The sequence below is a fragment of the Chinchilla lanigera genome, unplaced genomic scaffold (genome assembly GCF_000276665.1).
Source record: "Chinchilla lanigera isolate Chin_1 unplaced genomic scaffold, ChiLan1.0 scaffold00014, whole genome shotgun sequence".
NCBI classification, from domain to species: domain Eukaryota; kingdom Metazoa; phylum Chordata; class Mammalia; order Rodentia; family Chinchillidae; genus Chinchilla; species Chinchilla lanigera.
The window spans coordinates 6,290,435-6,296,694 of record NW_004955415.1 but is presented as its reverse complement, the minus strand read 5'-3'; the positions used below and the strand labels follow the sequence as shown (position 1 = coordinate 6,296,694).

The window sequence follows — 6,260 nt, the reverse complement described above, 5'->3', positions numbered from 1 at the left end:
TCAACCAGAGAGCAAAACACCAATAAAATTCCCAAGGATCGTATGCCCAGATGTACAATTGGAATCCCTGGCTCACTTCTTCACCAACAAGTCTGGCTGGCCCCTCAATGACCTGTACAGCCTTACTTGTCACTGGGTCCTGCCTAGTCAAAAGGGTGATAGGGAGAATTCAAGCTAGACTAAACCAGGTACAATTTCTGGTGCTGGCAGAAAATCCTGGGTATCAACCTCTGTAGATAAATTTAAGGACACCTCACCAGCTTAATAAGAGGAGAGTGTCCTTGAGTGAGGAATGATATGGGAAAGAAAACTAAACCAAGTCCATTTTGTGTTCTAGTACCATTTTAAAGCTTAAGTTTCTGTTTCCTTAAGTTGGTTTCTTGTAATTGTTGTCATAGTTACCTTACCTGATACCACCCCATGCTGTCATAAGACTGTTTGTGCCCTATGTAAAATGTCAAACATTTTTGTTCCTTTGTTACAGCTAAGCCCATGCTTTGTAGTCTTTCTGTGGCTGCATTAAAGCATATCAGCACATCTGCCTTAGACCTAGAACTAGAACCGGAACTAGAATTGTATGTCTGTTCTCTCCTCTTGTCCTTTGGGGTTGGTGCTCAGTCATGTACTGGGTGCCCACCACTGGCCCCCAATAAACTTGCTAATCTCTGCAGGCCTCCGCAAGTGACTCAATTAAACATGCACCTTTGCTGCAACAAACCAAGAGTGAAAGTAAATAGAACATTTAAGTGATTGCTATTTTGGTAATAATCATACTGTTATCATAATAATATCCACTATGGTGGTGACTGAAGGTGAGGTTAGAACTAGTGATGATATAGATGAGTGTAAATTTTAAATGTTTTTCAGCCTCAAAATTTTGGCACCTATTTTGAACTATGACTTTTAGCCTGCTAAAATTAGCTTATATATCCTGCTAACACATACAATTTCAAAATCTGTAAAATGTTCAACTACAATTTAAATGAGTTAAGATAATATAATACATATTTTAATATGGATATGACAACACTAGTAAAGCAAATCTTCCATAAAATAACCAAATAACTTCTATAAAGTGCTGCACTTTCCTTGAGAGCAAGTAGGTTAGGGTGACAGTTAGTCATATGGACAAGTCTTGGTGAGGTGAAAGGTGAATTTTTAGTGTGAAGGCAAGGGAGAAATCAAATGTAGGTGGGTGACAGAGTGGTGGTGAAAAATTATTCAGCATTGCAAACACAGGATGAAGAGAGTTCAGGGCAGGGGAAAGATGATGGGTTCAGCATTGGCATGTGGAATTTAAGATGCTCTAGAAGTATTTCACCTGGATGATTAGTAACTAAAGACTTCAAATGACTGAATAGAAACCTGAGGCTCAGAAGAGAGGACTTTACTTGAGATATGGGTTTGAGGTCATCATTCTACAAATGGAAAGCAAATCCATGAGGCAGATGAAACTCCCTCAAAATAGTAGGTGGAATTAGAAGAGAATAGCACATAGGCAGGTGCTTGAGGACCACACAAATGGAGAAGGGCCTGCAGGAGGTGTTTTGAAAAGTCTGTCTAAAGGAAAAGAAAATGGAGAAAGATGACACTTAGGTGCCAAAGAAAGCAAGGAAAGAGGGCTTGTGGGAGGGAGGAACTGTTCCGCTGTGTCAGATACTACTCAGAGATTCAGGAAGACAACAGGAAGATGTTTTACTGATCTAGTGATCAGAGGTCTTTGTCAGCTGCAGGAGGCCTATCGGTGGGCTAGTGAGTGAGCCTTACGATGGTGTGAGCCATTAGCATCTCTCTGAGGGTTGGTTTCCATGTCTGCAAAACATAGCTGTTGACTTTGCCTTTCTACTTCCTAAAGTGTATGAAATGTCCACAGTTTAATGTATGGCAGAACATGATTAATTTATGGGAGAATTCATAGTTTTCATTTTTGTGCATCCTGCTGCTTCCATTTGAGATGTCCTACTCAACTCAGCTCTCTCTACATGCTCTAAAACTGCTCAAAAATATACAATTCCATGAGAGTGGGAAGCAGAAAATCTCAGGGTAGTAACTGTGGTCAGAGATGTATTCATTCCACTCCTCATCAGCTATCTAGACCTCATTCTCTTGGCCCCCAAACTACATGCTTTTATACTGCTTAGAAGAGTGAGTCACTAAGCAACTTACCAGGTGATTCTGAAGTCAGATGCAACTAAGTTTGTATGCTGCCTCAGCCAAGTTATTAGGTACAATATTTGGAACAAGTTATTTTAGCTCTCTTAGCCTCAGTTTTCTTATCTGCTAAGGAGGGGGTGGGTAATACTTACCTTAAAGGCTTTCCTTGGCACATAAAACAGGTTAAGATGATAGTTTAAAAATTTGGGGGTGGGCTTGGGATTTAGTTCAGCAGTACAGTGCCTGCCTGGCAAGTGCGAGGTCATGAGTTCAATTCCTGGTACCGGAAAAGAAAAACAGCAACAAAAAAATTTTGGACAGCTTTGACTGGTGGGATATTGCTCAGTTGCTTTGGCTTGAAGTGTTTCCTTCTCATTCCCAAACACTCTCTGTAGCTGTTGTTTTTGGCCTCGGGCAATGAGTACAATCCATTTTTCATAACAGCTCTTGAAGTTGTTAAATATTTTCTTTTCAGTGATAAGCATTTCTATTTCTTCAAACTTGTTGAGGTGCATTTACAGCATTGTTGCTATTTTTTTTTAAAAAAAAAACTATGGTGTTTTTATGGCAGATGTGCTGCTATGCTTTAGTGCAGCTACAGAATGACTGCAAAACATGGGCTTAGCTGTGACAAAGGAACAAAGGTGTTTGATATTTTACATAGGCATCCCTATTTATCTGGAATTGAGAAAATGGGATTTGATCTGATAGTTGAAGAACTGTTAAGCTTTGTGGGTTATGTCAGAGATGGTGAAGCGTTGAGCTTAGCTGTTGTAAGACTGTAGGCTTGGAATTGGTTGAAATTTTGCTAGGCAGAAAGGTTTCCATGGCCTTTAAAGATCAGAATTCTATTCAGATGACAATGCAAATTGCTCTGTATTTTTTTAGTGGATGTGAGGATGATCTGACAGATTCTTGGGCACATCATTATGAAAGTAGTATGTCCAGTGGACCTAAGGAAAAGAGATGAAAAACAGCACTGGTCTCTGTGTGTAAAAGCAAAAAACTAATAATGGCAAGACTTGGAAGAAAGGGGAGTGTTTGAGAATTGAGTTAGGAACTACCAGTCTTTATCCTATTTCCTAGAATGTTAAATATACACGTATTTATCCATTTTAAAAGCTAAATATTTCTTGATATCTTTTTACACTATATATGATTACCAGGGAATAAAAAAATAAAAGTAAAGCACTGGGGAAGTTCATAGTTCTGAACAGTGTGATCAATAAAAACTTCTTGGAACAGGAGCCATTTGTATCTAATTTATGTTATGGTTGATACATTGTATCAATTTGCAAAGTCTAGAGGCTTAACAAGGTACTCAGCAGTTCTACATCCTAGGGTGTGGAGGACATGGTTTTACCAGTGTACGATGCTATTCTTTGTGTCAAGTGAGAAGTTTAGAAGTTTAACTGAGTGACTCAGCAGAGGCCCAGGGTCTTCACTTCATAAACATTCTGAGCCTGTGCATGAGGAGGGCATGGAGATTATGTGAGTGCTACGCTCATCCCAGGGAGGGTGACCTGCTTACAATTCGTGCCCTTTTTGCTCTTTTTGCTTTTGCTGTCTTCTGCCGCCATGAACTCTTGCCCCTCTGCCGTGCCATCTTGCCCTGAAGCCAGCTGGTTATGGAATGAAACCTCCACAAACTGTGAACTAAATAAACCTTTCCTTACTTAATTTTGGGCATTGGGTATTTTGTCTCAACAATGAGAGAAAATTAACTAAGACAATTTGTAAGGATAGAGAGAATAGGGCACTCCAGGTGAAAAGAGCAATGCAAGAAAAGGAAGGTGGAAAGACTGGGTTATAGTTAAGGGAAAATTGTTTAGTTTAAAGTGTACTGTCCAATACTGCAGTCACTACCACAAGTGGACATTTACAGAAAATTGCTTAAATTACATTAAATATTAAATTCCTCCACCACACTGGTCATATTTCACAAGTTCGGTAGGCACATCAAGCTAGTGGCTGGTATACTGGACATGGTGGGTACAGAACATTTCTGTCACCATGAGGTGTTCAACCAGAAGTGTTGGGCTGCAGAATGTGATAAGTGCAGAATGTGATAAGAAATAAGAAGACATATATCCCATTTTGTATTTGAATTTTATTGTCTTGGTGTGTCAAGTAGGATTTTTTGGGCTACAAGATCTAGAAAGTCCATACCAAACTGACTAAAATAGCACATCAAGTCTATTGGCTCACACATCTAAAAAGCCCAGAAATAAGCTGGGCTTCAGAAATAACTCTTTCAGGACTTTATTGTAGTTTACTTTTGAGTTTCTCTTGCCTTTTCCATGTAATGGCACAGGTTCTAAGTCTCCAGTTCATCAGTGTCACAATCTAGAAGAAGACAGCTTCTTTTTGATCATAAAAATTGAAAACAATCCTACTCTTTCGTGGACTTGCCCCAGTTATGTGCCTGCTCATTCCTGTACTAATTTACTGTAGCCAAGGGAATGTCATGTGCTGACTGATACCTCACACAATCAGGGTACCATGAGATATAATGCAGATAGGCTTAAACTGGTGGGGCCAATCTGAGTGGTGGATAAAGTCAGTCCTACCCATGAACTGTCCGGCCACCAACTACTCTAAATGGGATTGAATGGGTTTTGCATTCCCATTCCCAAAGCAGACAGAATCAAAATTTGCTATATTGTTTTCATGTATTAAAATAACAAATCCTTACCTTTTCTGCATTGACTAGGTTTGAAAAACATTTTTATAATGTGAATGAAGCAGAAAACAGTCATAAAGATGAAAGAAAACCTGAATTATGTTTTCTTTTTAAGAATGTTATAGCTTTATGTTTCGCACCTATGGACTGGTGCAATCCAGTGTAAGCTGATAGTGACCCCGGGTAAGGAACAATAATCATTCTCTCTGTAGATGACTCCATGCTCAAAACATGGAAACAGTCAAGAGGTAGATGGAGGATGATGCTGTGGAGTCTTCTTGCCTTGGATTTGACAAAATCTTTACTGTTTTTCTCTTCTATTCCACAGTTAAGCACAGCTTAAATGTGCCTTTTGACAAGATTGTCAACATTGCTCGACAGATGCAACACCAGTCTTTAGCCAGAAAACTTTCCAGAATCATTAAAGAGATCCTCGGGACTGCCTCGTCTCTGGGCTTCAGTGTTGCTGGTCATTACCCTCATGACATCTTGCATGACAGCAGTGGTGCGGTGGAATGCCCAGCTACCTAAGAAGCATAAGAAAATATTTAAATAAAGAGATTTTTTTAAAAGTTACAGCTTTCTTTAAGCATGATTTGACAAAAAAGGAATGAGTTCAGGTTTCATGGAGCAATGTATGAGGAATTTAACACATGGTACATGTATTGCCGGACAGAATATTAACTATCGTGAACTGTGTGGCCGAACAAAACTTTTATTATTTTGCTGTTATTTTTAGAACTGTTCCTGTGATAAAAGAAACATACACATAAACTTAAAACTTTGTTTAAGACTCTCCCCAAATAAACCAACAGGCAGGTAAAAGCCTTCAAACTAAAGATCTTTTTCTCTTTTGTGAGCTTTTAGAATTGTTAAACACTTTCCTATTTTGTAATATTTTGAAGAATATCTACTACACTGAGCTCCTTGATTGTGGTTTCCTATAAAAGTGATCAAGTTTTCATTCAAAAAGAGAACTGTTACTTTTCACACTGGAGCAACAGTTATCCTAGTTGTTGTGAAAGTGACTTTAACACATTATGAGGGAGATGGACTATATAAGCCTATGTAAAGTAAGTTATGTTTTAATTGATTCCCACTCACAACTAAGAAAAAACTTAAAATGCCAAAGAAATACCTATGGAACTTGACAGCAGAATCAATGAAAAATTTTCTCCACGTATACTATTCTTCATCAACATGTTAACAAAGCTTTTTTGCATGAAAACAATATGAACACATAACATACACTTCCTAAAAATGTTACATATTACTCTCTATAGAAATATGACAAAATCAACAGCATTAGGGAGTCAAGTTGTGGAAGAATTATTATATCTTTCTCTCTCTTATTCTTATCATGTCTTTTTTCTTTCTCCCCTCATAGGCTCTCTTCTTTTTCTTCCATGCTCACTCACCTCTA

The 6,260-nt window shown here is 38.5% G+C and overlaps 1 long non-coding RNA gene across 1 annotated transcript in view; it reads left to right on the top strand.

Moving 5' to 3' along the window:
• Positions 1 to 5,391, top strand: part of LOC102009937 — a 15,940-nt gene extending 10,549 nt beyond the window's left edge. The window contains exon 4 of the long non-coding RNA XR_001233263.1: positions 5,166 to 5,391. This is a non-coding gene — a long non-coding RNA (uncharacterized LOC102009937). The remainder of the gene's footprint in view (positions 1 to 5,165) is intronic.
• Positions 5,392 to 6,260: the final 869 nt, after the last annotated feature.